Raw genomic sequence first — 21,973 nt, 5'->3', positions numbered from 1 at the left:
CCATTTCATCTAATGTGTCATTTAGGGCTGATATTTCTTTATTTATTTTCTGTTTGGATGATCTACCATAGCTGTCAATGATGTATTTAGGTCCCCTACAGAAATTGTGTTTTGGTCAATTTCTGCCTTTAATTTGTTAATAGTTGCATGTTGTATTTTGGTGCTCCCTGACTATGGGCATAAATATTGATGACTGTTGTGTCGTCTTGTTGTATAGTCCCCTTTACCATTATGAAATGTCCATCTTTGTCTCTTGTTACCTTTTTCACCCTGAAGTCTGTTTCATCTGATATCAGTATGGATATACCTGATTTTCTCTGGATACCATTTGCTTGGAGTGTCAATTTCCACCCTTTCACTTTCAGTCTATGTTTGTCCTTGTAGCTGAGATGTGTCTCTTGGAGACAGCACATGTTTGGGTTTAGTTGTTTGATCCAATCTGCTACTCTGTGCCTTTTTATTGGGAGGTCAGTACATTTACATTTAGGGTGATTATTGATATATGAGGATTTCCTGTCATTCTATCTTTAGTTTTCTGGTAAGACTGTGTCTCTATTGTTTCTTTGCCTTTTTGTTGTTGTCTATTATTTCTGTGTGGTGGTATTCTATGATATTTCCCTCTATTTCTTCTTTTTTTACAGTATATATTTCAGTTTTGGATTTTTTTTGACAGGTTATCATTAAGTTTATGTAAAAGAAAATTTCATATTTAGAGTGCTCCATTTTCTACAGCATGCTTACTTTCTCCATGCCCATATTCCAGTTCAGGCCTTTACTCTCCCCCTTTGTATGTTTTGGTTGCCACAAATTGTCCTTGTTGATGGTACTCGAATGGCCTCCTTTAGTATTTCTTGTAGTATACATCGTGTATTAGAAAATTCCCTCAGCTTCATTCCTTCTGGAAAAGTCTTTATTCCTCTTTGATATCTAAAGGATATCTTTGCTGGGTATATTATTCTTGGCTCTTTCAATAGTTTGAATATTTGGATCCATTCCCTCCTGGTTGTAGAGTTTCTGCTGAAAAATCTTATGATAATCTAATGGGCTTTCCTTTGTAGGTTACCGTCTTCTTTTCCCTGGCTGCCTTGAGGATTCTTTCTCTGTCATTGATTTTTGACAGCTTCAATACAATTATCTTGGAAAACGCCTGTTGGGGTTGAAGTAATTAGGTGTTCTATTTGTTTCTTGAATTCGAGGATCCAGTTCTTTCCACAAGTTTGGGAAGTTCTCATTGACTATTTGTTTGAAAATAATCTCTGTTCCCTTCTGTCTTTGTTCTTCTTCTGGTATGCCCATTATTATTGTATTGCTTTTTGTGATGGAGTCAGAAAGTTCTTGTAGAGTTCTTTCATTTCTTTTAAGTCTCAATTCTCTTTCTTCTTCCATCTGTGTCATTTCCAGGTTTCTGTCTTTGATGTCACTGATTCTTTCCTCCACCTGGTCAACTGTACTACCTAAGCTGGCTATTTCATTCTTCATTTTTTCTATTGAGTTCTTAGTCTCCAGAAATTGCACTTGGTTCTTTTTCAAAATTTCAATCTCATTGGTAAAATGTTCATTTTGTTCTTTGATTGTGTTTCTGAGTTCATTAAACTACCTGTCTGTGTTTTCTTGCATCTCATTGAGTTTTTTCAGAACTGCAATCTTGAATTCTCTCTCTCTTAAGTCACATATTTCCATATCGTTAATGTCATTTTCTGGAGACTTTTCATTTTTTATGTGAGCTTTCTTGTTACCTAGGTTATTCATGGCAATTAATGATGTATTATTTCTCTTCCTAGACATCTACAGGAGTGGGTTCTGCAACAGGTTGATAGGAAGAAGTCTTTCTTTTGTTTTCCAGTAAATGTTTGTAGAATGTTTTATTTTCTCTCTGACTGCAGCCTTTAGTCTCTCTCACACTGTAGTGTTATATTTTCTCTGCACTATTACAGCTTCTTACACAATGGGGGGATTCCCTGGAAGGCAGGCTTCTCCTCTGTGAGCAGTTTGCCTGGGTCATAGGGCTCTGTGTCTATGTGGCGATGCAGAGAGCTTTTGAAGTTCCAAAGATCTTCCTACACCAGATTCAGAGTCCATGCATTTCAGCAGTTCTGTTTACTCCTGCAGGGATCTGCCCAGAAAGGTGGGGACAGGGGCGGAGTGGGTTGTGAGAGGTGGCCCAGAGCAATGGGGGTGACCACCACCACAGCCAGTGCTTCCACTGCTCCCTCCCTTTTGCTGGAACTAGTTGGGCTGCGAATCTGTGTCTGTGGACCATAGTTCTCAGAACTGCAAATATTCTGGTCTTTTGATCTGAAATTGCTACTGTTCTGCTTCTAGCACTGGGCAGGTGGGGATGGGGCGAGCTCTCGGTGGGTAAGGAGGGGGCGGCTAGTCTCAGTGCCTAAGGCTTCTGTTCTCTGCTGCAGTGAGGGCTTGCACCACCGTTTCAGCCTTCTTCCCTCAGTCTTTGCTCCAATGTCTCTGCCATGAGCATTGGGTCCAGCCGTGTTATATGCTGTCCCCTCAGCCCTGTGGGCCATAAACGGAGCCCTCGCAGTCTGAGTTCTTCCTTCTCCCACAGCTACAGTAGTTCTGGGATGCAGCGAGCTTGAAACACGGAGCTAGGTCTGTGTCCTGCGCATGTGCAGCCCCGTCTCCACACTGCTCCTTTCCCTCCTCCCCTGCTCACGCAATTTGCCTACCTTTAGGTTATTTCATTATTGTGCCTCTTAGTCTTGCCTGTCTGCTGTGCAGGAAGGTCTTCGTGGAGTTATAGTTGTTCAATTTGTTGTAAATTCCAGGCTAGATTTCAAGAGGTTCACCTCACACCTCCATTTTATGACATCATAATAAGTGTTTGGAACTGTGCATCTGGTAGATTGGTTATCTCAATTTTGTTTAGGTTTTTTAATGGAACTTTGTTGTGTTCTTTTATTTGGAACACAATTTTTTGTTTTCCCATTTTGGCTGCCTCCCTGTGTTTGTTTCTATATATTAGGTATTTCTGCTATGCCTCCCAGTCTTAATAAATTAGCCTTATGTAGTAGGTGTCCTGTGGAACCCAGTGGTGCAGTCTCCCTGGTCACCAGAGCCACATGCCCCAGGTGTGTCCTTTTCGTGGGCTGTAGTTGAGACTTGGCTGCTTTTTTCATGTCAATGGAGGGGTTCACCCTCAGGCTTATTGGTTGTGAGAACTGGCCATGACTACATTGGAGGAGCTGTGGTGCAAGATCTGGCCTTACAGAGAAGGGTTCATTTTAGTGGGACTCTGATGCCTGCCCAATTTGCCCTTTGGGTATGTCATCCGTGGAGGCAGCTGAACGATGCTCCAGGTTGGTCCAAAACTGGCTACCAGGTAGCCAGCCCTGAGGCCTCCTGGGAGGGGACCCACTGCAGGAGAAATTTAGCCACAGCCTGTGCTCTGCCTGGGGCCACCTGGTATGAGCCACAAAGCAACCTTCAGATGGCCACCACCCACACTGAGCTTAAAAGTGCCTCCCAAGGCCAATCTGTTAACCAAGGTTGGCTGTCACTAGTGCTGGACTTAGGGCTGCTGAGTCAGCAGTACAAAACATGCTGAAGACAGATGCTGCTTGTTTGGATTTTGTGAACCTTTGAGAGATTTTATGAAAGTCTGCAGAATGACCTAAGACAGGTTGTTTGTATGGAAAAGCCAGTGGAAGCCGTTTGGGTGTGCATAAATATTAGGTGAGGCAGAATCTCTGGGAATCACTAGTACAGGGCAGACAAAAGGTGATAGCCAGTTTGATGGAGACTCAGATATGGCATCTGCCTGCATCTACACACGAGGATGGGGGAGGGCTCAGCAAAGAAACAATGGCTTCTGCCAGCTTCTCCATCTGTGAGAAAGCTGCCCCTACAGCCATCGCTCTGAAGCCAGACAACTCAGTTCCCCCTTGTATATATATCCCTGGCATCTTTTGAGCTTCTGCCCTAGCAGTGGAGCACAAAGTGAGTGAGTCCATCAATGAGAAAGTTTGTGCACAGTCCCTTTAAGAGGAGTGCCTGGGACTCCAGCTGCCCTCCATCTCATTCACATAATCTCCACTGGTTTTCACAACCAGAAGTTAATGGAGACTTCTCTCCCCTGCACTGGAACCCTGGGCTGGGAAGCCTGGTATGAGGCTGGGACCTCTCCCTCCTCTCATGGTATCTATGCAGCCTAGGTATCTCTCCCAATTTTTAATGGTCACACTCAGGTGTGCCATCCCGTTCTGTGTCTCTGCCCCTCCTATCAGTCTCAAGGTGGCATCTTCTGTATGTTCGTAGTAGTAGGGCTTTTGTTCAGCTAGACTTCGGGTGATTCTCCATGATGGTTGTTCTGTAGTTTAGTTGCAATTTTGATGTGGTCATGAGAGGAGGAAAGCATAGCATTTATCCACCTGCTTGGCTAGAAAATCTGCTTCATTTTTATAATGGCTGTGTAATATTTGTATTAATTATTTTTTGCTGTGTAACAAACTATCTACATCAATCAGTGTTCTCCAGAGGAACAGAACCAATAGGATGTGTAAATATATATATTTATTATATATATTTATCTCTCTCTCTCTCTCTCTCTGTATGTGTATATATATATATATGTGTGTGTGTGTGTGTGTGTGTGTGTATATATATATATATATATATATATATATATATATATATATACATCAGGAACGCCCTCTGGCTGAGTTCTCACAGTGCATGACAACGTAAGGACCAGGACCCATATCTTTTGACTGTCATGAAGGAGAAAGACAGAAAGAGACCAAAGAAAAGAGGGGCGAGCTGTGTGCTCTGCTGGTGCTCCGCAGATAAAACGGATTTCCCATCTTACCCAGGGGCCAGAGAAGTATGTGTCCTCTACCTATGTAATGTAGGAGAGAGTCTGCAAGGCTCCTGAAGAATCTCATAGAAATTACAATGGATGGTTTTCTAAGAGACATAACCAGCACCATTCCCTAAGCTTTTCTTTTGAAGGCCCACTCCCAGGGCACTCTGGGGACAGAGGTGCTTGACGCTTCCTGTTTCCTAGTGCCCTGTACAGACCAATATTCAGGATATTTGGATGGCCTCGAAGCCTGACCAGAGGGGGGCAGCGGAATGCAACAGACAAATATGGAATTCTGATTCTGCTGGAAACCTCTTGTGAGATAACAGTGCCTCCAGAGTCATGTTCTAAGATCAGGGCAGAGTCAAATGCAAGACTGGCTTAAAGTCCCACAGAAAACATCTCTATAAGTCACCACACTCGAGAGTGCCCAGCGTGGCTTAGTCAACATTGTTGAGTGTCCCTCTGCTGCTGGATCAGATCACTGTTTATGTAGCTCAGCCACGGATTTGAGGACATTGTATGAGCCATACCTATTTTTACACACTGAAGTCAGCCTCCAGAAGGGGTGCAGAGGTCCCGCTACAGAGACCTACTACTAGAGTGGGAGGTGCCAGGTCTCCCTGCCGGTTCTGTTGCAGGGCTGTTAATAAGAGCAGAGAACTTAGTAGGTGCCTCAGCACTTAGTAGGTGCCCTGCATCCTCCTCACTACAGTTCTCACTGGCTCTCAGGGTATGCATCACCTGCAAAGAGAGAATTGGCTTTGCTATCTCTCCCTTTCCATCTCAAGTATGTATGTTTGACCCAGTCCTACATTTGGAAGATACAAAGCGACTGTGTGCCTTCCCTCCCTGGTGGCCCTTTCATCCTATTGCACAATGGCGAGAGGGGTTACATCAGCCCAGAGGCCTGAGCCAGCACACAATTCAGCACATCCAGGACTTCCTGCTGCCTCTTGAGTAACTGGCCTTTGACAGGACAGGGAGGGGATCTGTGGAGACCTCACTGTCAAGACAAAGACCCAAAATGTCTAAGCTCTCCCTTTGGCCTCTATCAAGCATATGGCTACCTCCTCCTCCCTCACTCTCACCTGGCCCAATTTGGGCTGCTCCATCCCGGAATCTCAGAGCAGAGGCTCCAGGCATAGCCGCGGAAGAAAGGGCCTGTGAGGACCAGAGCCTCTATGGTCCCTGTAGGACAGGGCGGTATCTCCCCCCGCCCCCATAATCTGGACTACCCCAAATCCAGGACCCACTGCTTCAGTAGAGCAGCCTCAGGGCTACACAGGAGTACCTTGGGGGCAAGCGCTGAAGTCTACCCAGGCCCAAATTAGAACTGAAACATACGATGTCTGACAATTAAGATCGCGAAATTGTTGCTAAACTTTTTTGATATCAGAGGGATTATTCATTATGAATTTGTAACAACTGGACAAACAGTTAACCAAGTTTACTATTTGGAAGTGCTGAAAAGGCTGTGTGAAAAAGTTAGACGACCTGAACTTTTCACCAATTCATGGCTCTTGCATCACGACAATGCACCAGCTCACACGGCACTGTCTGTGAAGGAGTTTTGAGCCAGTAAACAAATAACTGCACTGGAACACCCTCCTTACTCACCTGATCTCGCCCCCAATTACTTCTTTCTTTCCCAAAAGAGAAATGCAATACTGAAAGGAAGACATTTTGATGACATTCAGGACATCAAAGTTAATACGATGACAGCTCTGATGGCCATTCCAGAAAAAAAGTTCCAAAATTGCTTTGAAGGGTGGCGTTGGGGCATAGCTTCCTATGGGGAGTACTTGGAAGGTGACCATAGTGATATTCAGCAATGAGGTATGTACCACTTTTTCTAGGATGAACTCACAAATTTAATTGTCCAACCTTGTAAGAGTAAGGCAAAATAAAGTAAATAAAATAAGGTAAAAGATGATCAAATTTTTAAGTTAGAAATTTTGTTAAAAAACTAAACACTTAAACACCATACAGTCAGGATGAATTATAAACCATAAAGGCACACAGGTCATTTTAAATGGAATTCATGGCTCAAATAATCTCTCTCCACTTCCCATTTTAACTTAACCAAAATCCCAGTCAGTTCAGGAACTCCCACCTCTTTTCGGGTCTTTGTCCATTTCTGTATTTCTAGAAGGAGATGGCGTGAGCCCAGACATTCATCCTGGTGCCCCGCTCTGGGGCCAAGGACAGCTGGAACCCAGATGCTTGTGCAGGTTACTCTGGGTTCACACCGTCTATGCAACATCTTTGAAAAGGGGAGAGGAGTAGGACCACCTCATGGGACAAGGGAGGGAAGGAAACCTACAGATGTGGGGATGCAGGACATGCCACACTTCACAGGCAAGTTCTTTTTCGAAAGAGTCCCTGTCACCCTGGGGTGTGAGGATTCAGACCCCAAGTGTTGAGAGGAAAGGGCAGACCCACCTGAAAAGCAGGATCCCAGGATGGGGTCTTCAGTGGCAGCACAGTAGGGGAACATAGCAGACCCATCCAGCAGCATCACCTTGTCTATGGGCATGATGGCTGTGCAATTACTCAAATGTCTTGGTGCACTTTGTTCTTATTATTACAAGAAACAAAGAATGGCAAAGAGGAATGGAAGTGCAGACAATGGTCCTGAGAAGTTTAGCTCTCCTGAATCTAATTCATTGAGCCGAGAAAGAAATGGCTTGGGGTGGCTGAAGGAAGAATGTCTGGGGTCACTCACTTGGGCTCTGGACCTCAACCCACAGCTGGATGTCCACTTATGAAAGCAAAGGACAGCACGATAATGAAAATCAGACATGCTGAAATGTGTCATCAAAATTGTATCAAAAACATGGAAGTGACTTAGGGATTTTGTTCTGTTTGAGCTCTCTGGGAATGGACCCCCACCCACCCCCGCCGGCCTATTGGGCAGTTTGCAATAGCACAGTGTCTTCTTCAGAGGGAATGATGAATAAAAGCAGACAGTTGCTTTGCTTGGCTTCACTTGAGGTCAGTATCTGAAATATTTCAAGTTATACGCATTTATGAAGAACCCATGGTTTATGCACCTCTTGATTCTGATTGAGCTTTCTCCCAGAGACTTGCTTACCTGTCTCCCTTGCATTTAAAACACACATAGGCCCAGAATTCTGAATTAGGGGATATAATCCAGTCTCTCCAGTCACACTGGGGATGTTCCTGCCTGTGATGGGGGTGGTCCCCTGGCGATGGCAGGCGGGACACTGCCACAAACACCCTGTGGGCTGAACACAAAAGTCTGCTAGGATGGGTCAAGCAGTGAGAGACCCAAGATAAGCCACAGGCCAGTGGGAGGCAGAGGGGAAGGCAGAGCAGCAGCAGATTGCAGTGCCTGGGACCATCAGAAGGGTTGGGCAGACATGCTGTCACATTTTTCCATCTTCCCCAAAAGACAGAAATCTAGATTTTTATAGGAAACAAAAAGTTTTAAAATCATAACAAGTCTAAACAAAGTGTATCTCTGAGCTGGAAGTTTGCACGGGACTGGGGACAAGGACTAGGACGCCCTGACTGACTGATGTCCCTGTGTTGTCTGGCATGTCATTGACATTCAGCAAATAATTCCTGAATGGATGGATGGATGGATGGATGGATGGATGGATGGATGGATGGATGAAAGTTTTGGAAGGATGTCCAGCTTCCAGGGGGTGGGAAGCTTGTTTACCCTACATCCCGTGGGAGAACACGGTGTCCAGTGATAGCATGCCCATGAAGGTGCTGCAGCTGGCATGGACATGAGGGTTGGCTGGCAGCCAAGGAACACAGCAAGTTGCTGAGGCGAGGTTAGTCTTAGAGGTCCCTATTGGCATTCCAGTTCTCCAGGCACCTGCTTCCACTCCTTAAGTTCGTGTCGTGGTTTAACACAAACACAAAGGCAAAAACACAGGCCCTGAGTTAGCACACTCCCTAGCAAGGAGTGCCCTGTACGCCCAGCACTCCCTGGTGCTGCTGTTCCCTGGAGGACTCAGTCCCAACAGACCTGGCCAGCAGGGCCGGGGCTGGGGATTGGCCAACCCAGGTGGCTGGGTGTGGCTTTTTGTGCCCAGGACTTCAGGGTCCTCTGCCTTCAGCTTGTCTGCTAAGGAGAATGAGGCTGTTCATTCGGGCCCTCCCTCCAAGTGTGTGTGGGGGTCTGTGTGTGCATACTATGCTATAGACATCTGTGCCCCATTGATGTGTATGCAAGACCTGCTGTGTTTGTGTGCACACCATTGCAATATGTGTATGCAGGGAGAGTGCACATGTGTGCAAGCATCTGGTGTGTGAGTGCATGCCACTGTATGTGCTAACAACCCTACTATGTGTATTTGTGAAGGGCACGATGTGGATGTGTGTATGCCATTGTGTGTGTCCCTCTGCAGGTTTCTGTGTATGTGCACATAGGCTGTGTACACTTCAGTATGTGGGTGAACCCTGCTCTGTGTGTGCACATCTTGCTATGTGTGCCTGTGCGCACATCCCCAGGGCTGAGGTATGCTTTTGCCCTGGAGCTGTCTTGGTGGGTGAGTGCATCCTGGCCTTCCTCGGCTGCCCTCTTGGGCCTGCACTCTGACTGTCCAGCAGCTCTGACCGCCAGAGACGTTGGGCGCTGGGGAGGATCCGTTGGTGGCTCTAGGCGGAGCGCCCCGCCCCCGGTGAAGGTCGCCACAGCCGCATTCCTAGGCGCGCACACAGGCTGGAATTCGTACATTCCATTCATAACTTTCTCGCCAGCGGGGGGGAGGGAGGACAAAGCCAGAAAGTTAGTGATTAAAGGCAAAGAAGAAAGAGAGTTTTCTTTCAGCTCGGGCCAGTGAGCTTATTGCCCCTGGCGCTGGGTGGCCCCCGTGGCTAAAACCGGAGGAGCACGTGAGCTGTGCGGCTGCCTGTATTGACCTGCAGATGACTGGGGTGTGGCCAGAGTCTCGGGACACTCCCTTCACAGGCCACCCATATGGTTGTTGCTGGAAAAGGCCCATACTACACCAGGCCCAGAGGGGCGGTGAGGGTCAGAGGCAGTTAGGGTGCCTTTGGGTAACAGAAGTAGGTGGAGTCTTCCCCCCACAGGTCCCCTATGCGGTAGTGTTTATTATCGCTTCATTTTACAGTGAATAAAGCCTCAAAGAGATGAAGTAGCTTAATGCATTCATTCTCCCTGCCTGGTGCTTCCTCTCTCTTTTAACCACATCTCCCTTAGCTGAGTCCTGTCCTCCAAAGCACCCCCTTTCCTTCCCACCTCCTGCCCCTGCTCTTGGCCCTGCATGTGCTGTCCCATTTGCTTCAGGGGGATCTGGTCTCCTCAGCTGAACTGTGCCTTCTGGGAGGAACTGTGTCTCCCCTGAGCTAGGTAGGCCAGTAGGCAGTGGGAGCTGCCGGCGGGGCTGGGGTCTAGCTGGTGGGACGTTCTGACCTGTGGAGTGATGAATGATGGCCCCTCTGAAGCAGTGGCAATGAGAACAGGAGAGAAGGATCGGAATCTGACTTGGCTCCTGGTCAGCAGGGAAGCCGGTTGGGTAGAGCAAGGAAGTAGGTGTGGTTGAAAGGGCTAACCAACATGGCTGGGACAAGGGGTGCCAAGATGCTGTGACGTGTCCCAGAGCTGAGCAGGGACATCGTGGAGAAAACCACTTAATTCCAAGTCCTGTTGACCTTGGCCAGTGCAGGGGCCAGAGAGAGTGGAGGCTTTACTGTGTGTCTCTTAGGATACTATGAGGAGCTAGGGGGAAACTGGGGAGTTGAGGGAGGGGCTGGCAGGGCAACTTTGGCTAAAGTAGCACATGAAGAAAGGCTCTGTGTGGGTGGGGGTTGGGGGGGCACTGTGCGGGCCTTAGGGTCACCCAGCCAGCAGATGGGGGAAAACTGGATAGTGGATTGCAGAGGCCTGCCTTCAAAAGCCAGAAAAAAGAGTGACATCTCCATCTGTCCACTAGCTACATTCAGTCCTTCATTTATCCAGTCTGGGGTTCAATATCTGTTCAATCATGAGTTCATATCAGCCCCCCCTCCCCCAGATTAGCCTAGTGCAGAGTAGGTGCTTAGAGGTTTGATGATTGGTGAAAGAAGGTCCTCGAACAGGCTGGGTCCTACAGTTCCTGCTCAGGCCAAAGCATCAGGTGAGGGCCTCACCTGGGTTAGCAAGCCTGGGAAGGTAATTGAAAGTCATTCCAGCAGGTCAGTGTATTTGGTCAGTCTTTCTGCTCCTGAACCCATTCACTCACTGCATGACTTCAGGCAAGCCACTTCTTTTTCCTCAGCCAGGGCAATAGTGGTCCTGGTCTCTGTCATGGGGTTGCTGGAGGTACTGAAGGAAGCCACTCAGCAAAGTCTGGTCCCCAGCACTGTCTCTTCATCCTCCTCTTCATTTTCTTATCACAATTAGTTCATCTTGGACCAATCCTTTCAGGGCCGAAACTAAGTCACCTTGATTTGTGCTCACAAAGGCCCAGCTCTCAGCAGTTTAGACTCATGGTTCTCAAAATGTGGTCCAGAGAGCCATGGGGCCCCAAGATCCTTTCAGAGGGGCTTCAAGATGAAAACCATGCTCATGTTAATACTAAGATATGATTTCCCTCCCTTGTTCTCTAATGAGGGTACCAAAGCCTCTTCAGGAGAGATGTGTGATGGCATCGTAGCTCTGGCAGCCCACGAGATCTGTGCTGTATATTCATGTACTTTAAAAGTCTCTCAGTTCTCATTTCAAATACATTACATAATGACAGGTATAACTCATCTTTTATTCAAAACTCATCAAAGTCCTCAATTATTTTTAATGTATTAATTGAGAGTGCAAAGGGATTCTGAGACCAAAATATTTGATACTTGCCAATTTAAATTGGGCTCAAATCCATGTTCTGTTCCTGAATGCCTATGGACCTAGAGAAAATTATTTTAAACATGTGAAGCTCCAGTTCCTCTTCTTAAGGAGGGGAAAGTGGCACCTTCTTCTTGGTGTTGAGGTGGATGGGAGATGCTGGAAACAAAACACAGCGGTGCACTCAGTTGGTAAACCCAGGCGTCTCTGTATTGTGGAGGCCTATCCTCTGGAGAAAAGCTGCCAGCTCCCTGGCCTGTGCTCTGAGGACGAGGTGCCTCGTGGGGCTTAAAGGGACTCTTAGCAGCTATTCAGAGCCTGGCAAACAAGAACAAGCTGAGCCCCTGCCCCGGAGCATTCATCCAGCCTGGCATCTTCCCCAGACGGGCACCTGGCCAGCTCCCTAAGCACACATTTTCCTACATGTCCAAGGTGTGAGGAAAGTAACACATTTGTTGTTGATCTTTTTTGGAAAAGTCCTGATTTTAAACAGCAGTGTGTTTTGAATTTGTTGTGAAGTACATTCTGTAATTCCTGACCAAAATACCAACTGACGTAAAAGAAGCTCCTTCACGGGAAAAATATTTTGCTTGGAGATGGACCCATGGATGCTTATGAGGGTAAAGTGCCTATTCCCCAAGCTGGAGCTGAGAATCAACCATCCCCCACAGCCATGGAGTCAGCCTTGATTGCCTGGGCTACTGCCTCAGAAGGGGACAGGAGTAAAACTTCCAAAAAAGCCACAGGGGGAAAAACTCTTCCAACTGAAAAGAGAATTCAGTTCAGTGGCCAGTTACAAAATAAATATACAAAACCTCGTGGCTTGCCAAATGCCCCAAAATAACTGGAACAAAATATATTGGAAAAAAGATCCCATTCACAATTCAATGAAAAATTGGGAATCCTAGGAGTAAACTAAACAAGGAAACACACTGGACAGGTGACTGCAACTCCTACCTGAGATATACAAATGATTTAGTCAATGGAGAGATGTGATGTGCTCCTGGGAAAACATAGCATTGCCAAATATGTCCATTTTCTAGCAAGAAATATTTGGGGAAAAAATCAAGTGGGTGGGGAAATGGGATTATCAGATATAAAAGCTTAAATCCTTTAAATGTTGAATGCCATATGCAAAAATGGAATGGAAAAGAATAAAAAATCTACATGGCAACCTGAAGTTATATAAACAGTTACAATGTGAAAAGATGACCTTTTAAACCAGTGGGAAAAGTGTGGATTTTTTTTCATAAACAGTTGGGCAAATGGCCAACCCCTTGAAATTAAATCAAGTTAGATTCTTGTTTCTTGTTTTAATTGGATTAAAGATTCAAACGTAAAATGAAACCATAAAAACACTAGAAGTATATTTCAGTGACTACTTATGTAATCTTGGGATAAGGGAAAACTTAATAAACCTGAAACCAAAGATTAAGACAATAAGGGAAAAGATATATGGACTTGACAAAAAAAAAAAAAAAAAAAAAAAAAAAAAAAAAAAAAAAAAAAAAAAAAAAAAAAAAAGAAAGAAAAAAAGAAAAGAAAAGAAGAGAAAAAGAAAAAATTAATACTTCACTGTGTCTAAATATAAATAGATCTTCTCTTTGGAAATGGACCCTGTCTCATAGCTGTGACTGCAACCCTCCAACTTCTCACAACACAAGAAAAAAATGAGTTTCCACATGTGTCCAGGCAGTGAATATTCATCTAGTAGGCAAAAACAGAAAAGTCCCTTGTCTTAATGGAATTGACAACTAAGAAGTAACCAAGATTGCCCATTGAAAATTAGGACTGAGACACAAATTAACAAGTTCTTGGAGATGCTAATGATAAGGTAGGTGGTGACAGACTGCAGGATGCCTATCCAAGCCACAACTCAGGAATTTTCTGACATCTTTGTCTGGTCCTACAGTAGATAATTTTCAGAAGGATCTTCCTCTGCACTGTTTTTGTCTTCTTCAGTATCTTCCATCATCCCGTGCTATTTACCTTGCCTCTATTCATTCTTGAAAGGTTGAGTGTTCATAGCACATCACATAAATAATTGCAAATAGATGTGTGATTTCCAATGGTGCTAGGGAGAAAAGTTCCTGATTATACAGGTGGTCCTTGAGTGAGTCTTTTAAATTTTAATGATTTTCTATTTATTTTAAGGTATTAGAAAAGCACTGGTTTTCCATTTATGGGAGGGCTATGGTATTTCCTTTTAAATTAATACATTTATGTAGGGAGTTGATCTGAAGAACAAGGCTAACTACTGTCCTAATATAGGTAATTCAAGTTTATGGCAAAAATCATGACCTTGACAAGGGAAATGACTGCAATTTGGGAGGTGTTACTGTAGCAAGGAGACAGCCACAGAGGGCTTTGCTCGGCTGAGTTTCAGGTCTACCAGTAGGAAGCATTGAGAGATTAGGGGAAGCCCATGAAGAGGTGAGCAAGATGGTAGGGCTTGAGCTAGGGTGGGAGAAAAAAGCGGTCAGTCTGGAGGGATTGAAAACAACCAAGGGAGTGGAAGAGGAGGATAAGAATGAAGGCATTTCAGCTATGGAAAAATCTTTGGAGGGGATCGCTTGGCCTCTGGCAGGGCTTGAGCAGAGCAATAATTAGAGGCACAGGCTCTGATGGAGACGTGGATTCAAATGCCTCTCATCCTCCTAAGCAAGATACTGAATTCTCTCTGTGTCTTGGTTTGCCCAGGTATACAGTGAGGATGATGAGAGTGCCCACCTCATGGGGCACTGACTATCCTCAACTTCCTCCCCTATGAAATAGAGTCACAAATAGCCCTCACTCACAGGAGTGTGTAAGCATTGAGTGAATTCTCAATGTGAAGCACACACACAGTACCTGACAGAGTGAGCCTTCCATAGACATCAACTTTCATTCTCTGCAGCTCCCATCCTGACTGCCCTCCCATGTGAGTATGGGGTACATCAACACCTTGTGGTGGTTATTCTGCCTTTGCCCAACCTTTCTGCCCCACTTTGACTCACTGGGCTCCAGGAGGTCACCTCTAAAACTCCCGTGGAGTGCAGGATTCGAGGCACTCCAGCCATGGGAAGACAGAACCCATGACCTGCTTCTCTTCGTACCCATCCCAATGTGGGATGGCAACCACTCTCCAATGGCCTGGTTAGAATGTTGTTCAGTATTAAAATAGAATCTGCTTCACTGTGGGGTGAAACCAGACCAGGAAGAAACTCGAATGCCATGTTAGCCCATGGGAAGAAATGGGAAGTGTGGAAAGTATTTGAGCAAGAAAGGGTCAGGATGACCCTAAAGAGAGGAATCTGGTCACAGTTTTCTAAAAATGATCCCTAACCTGGTCACCCAATCATTCTGTTCCCAAGCAACCTCTGCCTACTCCTTTCTTTTTCTTTCTTCCTCCCTCCACCTTCCCTCTCTCCTTTCCCATCTTTCCTTCTCTCCTTTCCTTCCTTCCTTCCTTCCTTCCTTCCTTCCTTCCTTCCTTCCTTCCTTCCTTCCTCCTTCCTTCCTTCCTTCCTTCCTTCCTTCCTTCCTCCCTCCCTCCCTCCCTCCCTCCCTCCCTCCCTCCCTCCCTCCCTCCTTCCTTCCTTCCTTCCTTCCTTCCTTCCTTCCTTCCTTCTTTTCTGGGTGTGTGGGGGTGTGTTCTGTTTTTAATTAAATGCAGTTTAATGCTAGTGTTGATAGCAACACTTCAGCAACCCATGACACAATCTCCCTACCCAGACATTGCAGAGGCAATGCTTGTGAAACAGCAAAATTGCAACAGTGCTGGAAATTAGAACTGTTGCTCAATGGCCCATTAGAATCTCCCTGAGTGCCACTGTGTGAAAGTGGCGTGTGAGACAGCCAGCTATTTCATGCCTTTCTCTTCTCTTATGCCCATGCTCCATCTCTAGCACTAGCCAGCAAGTGGAAGAGCCTTCTGAGAAGTGACAAATGATACACCCATGAGAGCCAAGACGCACAGGAGCCTTGCATCTTAGGTTATAGTTGTCCTTCTAGCAAGAGAAAACCTACAGATTGCTGCAAGCTGCAAGAATACACTCACTCCTTTATAGGACAGCCAGACTACAGGATCAGAACACCCCACCTCAGGACAACAGAGACCCATAAAAGTAGAGTCTGTAGGCTACAAGGAAGTTGGTAAGAAATGGTTTGCACAAGTAACCATCCTCTGAAGAGGCAAAGGGAGAATAAGGAGAGCCCATTCACTCTGTGTGCCAAAAAACACCATGCCCAGCTGGCTCTCTCCTCATTCAACTGTGATAAATAAGGAAAGGAGGCCTCTGCAAAGATCATAAAAGACCAAAGAAAAAGAAAAAGAAAGTTGGCAAAGAACTACACTCATAGAGGAAGAACATATTTGTTGAACTACTACAAAAACAAAATGTAAATTTCAGAAACCATTTGAGAAGTGATCTCAATAAAATTCTAAAATACTTGGGAATCCATGGAACAAGATATACTCGGAAATGACAATAAGACAATAAGCTGAGATTAAATGGGAGATACTGAGGGGTAGGCAGAAATAATAAGGGATGTGGATGGACTTTTTATGTAGAAATAATTTCAAATTTATAGAAAAATTGCAAGAACAAGAACAGTCCAAAAAACACCCATTTACTCTATTAACATTTTGCCACACTTGGTTTATCATCCTCTCTCCCTCCCTCCCTCCCTCCTTCCCTCCCTCCCTCCCTCCCTTCCTCCCTCTCCTCTTCCTCCTCCTCCTCCTCCTCCTCCTCCTCCTCCTCTTCTTCTCCTTCTTCTTCTTCTTCTTCTTCTTCTTCTTCTTCTTCTTCTTCTTCTTCTTCTTCTTCTTCTTCTCTTCTTCTTCTTCTTCTTCTCTTCTCTCTCTCTCTCTCTCCTCTCTCTCTCTCTCTCTCTCTCTCTCTGAATTATAATAGTAATGCAGTCTGTAAAATGTGACAAGTTGAATTCATGTGCTTCCCTCAAAAGAATAAAGCATTCTGCCAAAGACCACTAGGACACAAGGACAGGAGCTGACAGCAGACAAGAGATGGCAACATTTTGGAAGATGGAAGCAGGTGGACCTGAGATCATTGGGGCCATATGGTTTCTGAATTTGGATTTTGTGTTATTTTAGAAGTATGATAGTGCATATACCCTATATTGTGTAGCTCTCTCAAGGGTTTGTGGTGGCACCCCATAATCAAACACGTTAACATTCCTATGGTCACAGTCATGAATATTCATACCAAGTAGGATAAATGAAGATAAATAAATGACTTCAGTCAGTTTCCATCAAGTTTGTCCACTACATGAGTTTAGGTCAGTTGAGGGTTTTCTGGCAAATAGTTATGAGCAGAATGGCCATATTCAGAGCCTGTGGACATTGGAGTTGCAGACAGGACTGCAACAGGTCCCGAAAGGAGCTAATGCTATGCTGAAATTAAGCCATGGGGAAGATGGCTCTGGCTTGCTCCACAGAACCAGCAGTGGGAGGAACCAACGCTCCCAGAGAGAATGCATATGTGGGGCTGGAAGCTGAAGGATTGCTTGAAAGCTTTCAGGAGTCTCTCCCAGAGCCATTTGTTTCCCTACTCCTCACTCCACCCTTTATGTGGAACATCCTGTTTTTTATTCCTGGCATAAAATGGAAGAAAAGCACCTCTGAAGAAAAGACAATAACCTGCAATCTGAGGGCCAGGTGAGAAAAAGGAAGTGGAAGGACAATGTGGCCCAAATGTGGATACCAGGTAGTGGGCAGGGCCATTTCAAAGAGTGGGACTGTCCTCTTAGTGCAAACGTGCAATGAGAGCTGCTGGGTGGATCCTGATCTGATTTGCATTTTAAAGAGATCGCCCTTGTCCCCTGTGTGGAAAGTGGAATGTGGGGGCCAGAGGGCCAATAGAGACCAGCTGGAAATCCATGAAGCAAGCCAGGACAAGGGTGAGCACTGAGACCCCCTGGGCTGGTAGGATGCACATCAGGTGTCTGCTGCAGGTGGACAGACAGACCTTGTTTGTGTGGGCAGGAGAGGAGGAGTGTGCCAGGATAGCACCCAGTCTCCTGAAATGAGAAACAGCATGGAGGGAACTGTTACTCCCCAGATGGTAACTGTGGTAGAATGGTTCACAGTGGACCTCTCTGGGTTTGAACCCACTTCCACCACCTGCTGCTTAATTGCTCTGGGTCTGAATGATAACCAGATGAGCCATATTTAAGAGTCTTTATAGGTCTATGAGATTCTCCTCTGCTGAGATATCTCCTCATGAGCATAGAAAAGGGCCCCATATCTTCACACTCTCTCCCAAAGTAAAGAATACATGCCTGCTGAAAATCTTTCAAATTATTTTTTGTTTAAAATCCCATGATGGTAAACAAAGATGTCATTTTTACATAGATGATATTTGAAGAGAATCTTTTTCCTACAGGATTTAAGAGCACTTTATATATTCCAGATCTTAAAATATTAATATATTCAAATGTTGAAATTATTAAACTATATTTTATTTCAACATTTAACTTTATTTTAAGGCCTTTCGTCGTGTGGAAATTTTAACTTTTATAAGGACAAATCCCTCCAACTTTTCTTTTTCTGCGGGCCGAGAATAGCTTTCCCCAAGCCAGGTTTGTAGAATTAGTTTCCATCCAATTCCTTTAAGGTTTTATTTTCACATCTTAATATTAATTCTTTCAGAAGAAATTCAACTTTTAAGATTTGGGTCACTGAGTCCAACATTATTAACTAAATAATCCATTTCACTGATTTGGAATGCCACTTTTATTATCTACTAAATGTCCAGGAATTACAAGGATGGTTCTTGTTTCTGTGTTCTCTTCCATTTTTCTATTTGCCCTTTCCTGCATCTTGCAGGGTTCTTTTAATCCCTGTTCCTTTATAGTATATTATTACATCTGATAAAACTAATAACTCCTATTGCTCTCTTTTTATTTCAAAAACCTCCATGCATTCTCAAATATTTATTCCTTCTGACGAAATTTAGAATCAACTTACAAAATTCCAAATAAATTCCATTAGAATTTTGAATGTGATTGAAATGAATTTATAAATTGATTTAAAAGAAATTTCTCTCTTTAAAATGTTGTCTCCTTTTCCAGGAATCAGGGAAATTACTGCTTGTTGAAGTCTTTAGTTGACTTTTATTGTTATTTTATTGAACCATACAGTTCACTAATTTAAAGTATTATTCAGTGGTTTTTAATATATTCACAAAGTTGTGCAAGTATTACCACATTCAATTTCAGAACATTTTCATCTCCTCAATAAGAAACCCTGTCCCCTTTAGCTATTACCTACATTTCCCCATCTATTATCCAACCCCCCACAGCCCTAGACAATAACTAATTTACTTTTTGTCTCTATATATTTACCAATTCTGGACATTTCATACAAATGAAATAATATAATATGTGGTCTTTTGTGATTAGCTTCTTTTACTTAGCATAATATTTTCAAGGTTCAGTCATATCATAGTATATATCAGTACTTCATTCTTTTTTGTGGTCAAATATTATTCCATTCCACTTTTGTTTACCCATCCATCATTCAGTGGGCATTTCAGTTGTTTTTACCATTTGGCTATTATGAAGAATGCTGCTATCCGTGTAGAAGTTTTTATGTGGGCATATTTCAACTCACTTGGAAATGGAATTGCTGAAGCAAATGGTAGGTCTATATTTAACCTTTTGACTTAACTTTTTGTTAAACTGACTGTTTTCAAAGTGGCTGCCCCATTTAGCATTTTCACTAATTTTTCCACAACTTTGCTAACACTTGGTATTATCTGACTTTTTTAAAAAATATTTTTTCTCCCTTTCTTCCACCTCACCACTCCCCACCCCTCAAGCCATTGTTTCTCAGTCTAGTTGTGTAGGACACTGCTCCCTGGCCCATGCTGGTATTTATTAGCCTTGTGCTCCGCCCACCCCCAGCTGAGGCAGTCGGTCACCACTGTGACCACTGCCTGCCACTCACGGCAGCCCAGCTCCAGGGAGAGCTGTTGTTCACAATCTTAGCTATAGAGGGTGCAGCTCACTGGCCTGTGTGAGGAATCAAACTAGCGACCTCAGCGTTAGGAGCACAGTTGCTCCAACCACCTGAGCCACCTGAGCCACCAGGTGGCCCTTATCTGACACTTTGATTAGAGCTATTCTAGTGTGAAGTGGTATCTCATCCTGGTCTTGATTTGCATTTCCCTGGTGACTAATGATGTTGAACATCTTTTCATAAGCTTTTGGGCCATTTGTACACCTTCTCTGGAGAAATGTTTATTCAAATCCTTTGAACATTTTTAAATTGTGATTTGTCTCTTTGTTATTGAGTTGTAAGTATTTTTTATATATTCTAGATACTATTACTTTATTATAGGATTTGCAAATATTTTGTCCCATTCTGTGGGTGTCTTTTCACTCTCTTGAGAGTGTTCTTTGAAGCACAATTTTTTTTTAATTTTGATGAAGTCCAGTGTATCTCTTTTTTCTTTTGTTCCTTATGCTTTTGGTATTATAACTGAAAATTCATTGCCAAATCCAATGTCATGAAGATTTACTCCTATGTTTTCTTCTACGGATTTTATAGTTTTGGCATTTCCATTTAGGTCTTAGATCCATTTTTAGTTAGTTACTATGGCATGATGTAAGGGTTTAACTTCATTCTTTTGCATAAGGTGATCCAGCTATCACAGCACAATTTGTTGAAGATATTATTTTTTCCCCATTGAATGGACTTGGCATTCTTGTTAAAACAGAGGTAACCACAGATCCATGGGTTTATTTCTGGACACTTGATTCTATTCCATTGATCTATATGTCTGTCCTTATGCCAGTACCACACTATCCTGCTTACTGTAGATTTGTAGAAGTTTTTAAGTCAGGAAGTGTGAGTCCTCTAACTTTATTCTTCTTTTTCAAGATTGTTTTGCCTCTTCTGAGTCACTTGAGTTTCCACATTAATTTTAGGGTCAGCTTGTCAATTTCTACAAAGAATCCAGAGACTGAGTTAAATCTGTAGACTAATGTGAGGGAGTATTTCCATCTTAACTATATTAAGTCTTCCAATCTATGAACATGAGCTGTCTTCCTATTTATTTAGATTTTCAATTTCCTTCAGTGGAAATTTGTAGTCTTCAGAGTATAAGTTTTGCACTGCTTTTGTTAATTTTTCGCCCAAGTATTCTATTCTTTTTGATCTATTATAAATGGAATTGTTTTCATCATTTCACTTTCAGATTTTTCATTCCAAGTATGAAGAAATACAATAAATTTTTATGTATGTATATTGTATTCTGTACTTCGCTGAACTTGTGTATTCTAATAGTTTTTTAGTGAATTCCTTAGCATTTTCTATGTACAAAATCATGTAATCTGCACATAGAGATGGTATTTCTTCCTTTCAACTCTGGATTTGAATCCAAAACTTTATATATAATTCATGTGTGTTACTCTGGCTCAACCACCCTATAATTTGGGGACCTTTAGCCAGGGTCATAGTTATCTAAAAGGTACACACATGTACTTCTAGCAGCCCATTAGCCCATTGAAAATCTGTACAAAATGTTGAATGTATGCCCATATGTTTATTTTTGTGGGGATAATGTCCAAATTTTCTATCAGATTTTCAAAGGCATTTATGGCCCCACTTGATTGTTTCCATGAAAGTATAGTGATTTCTGCTGTATTCTGATAAAATTCTCTTTGTTTAATTAAAGATTTTTTAAATTCCTAATCAGCAAAAGTTTTTATACTAAATATGGTATTAAATTGTATGAAGTACTTCTTGGGCATCTTTTGAGGTGATAATTTCTCGTTTTGCCTAATAATCCAATTAATTGTATTAATGGGTTCTGTAATGATGATACATAGCTACCTTTCTTGGATAAACCCCTTGTTTTTGTCATGAATTCTTTTCATATTCTGCTATATTTGTTCTGCTTATCTTTTATTTGAGATTTATATCTAAGTGAGATTTCTTCTCCTGTGCTATTTTATATCTTGAGTCACTTTGGCCAACTCACATTTTCTTACAAAATGATTCTTTGCTTTATAAGATGTTTAAGTATATTAAGTACATTCCATACTTAAATGTATTTTCCCACATTTAAAGTTTTTCTTTCTGGTCTACTTTGCATGACACCTATAGCACATCTCCAATCGTATTAGTCTTCCTTGTCTGGTCATAACAGTGACCACTGTCACTCTGGGAGTCCTGGAGTAGGTCAGGTCTGGTAGCAGGAGACTTTGGCCCAAGTCCTTGGTTCTAAGCCCAGAGCCTGAGGACCATGAGAGTCTCAGCCTCTTGCTGGCTATGTGCTTCTAACTAGTCGCTCTCCCTTTCAGGTCTCTCATTTCTCTTCTTAGTG

The sequence above is a fragment of the Rhinolophus ferrumequinum genome, chromosome 19, assembly GCF_004115265.2.
Source record: "Rhinolophus ferrumequinum isolate MPI-CBG mRhiFer1 chromosome 19, mRhiFer1_v1.p, whole genome shotgun sequence".
Classification (NCBI taxonomy): domain Eukaryota; kingdom Metazoa; phylum Chordata; class Mammalia; order Chiroptera; family Rhinolophidae; genus Rhinolophus; species Rhinolophus ferrumequinum.
This window is presented reverse-complemented; position numbering follows the sequence as displayed.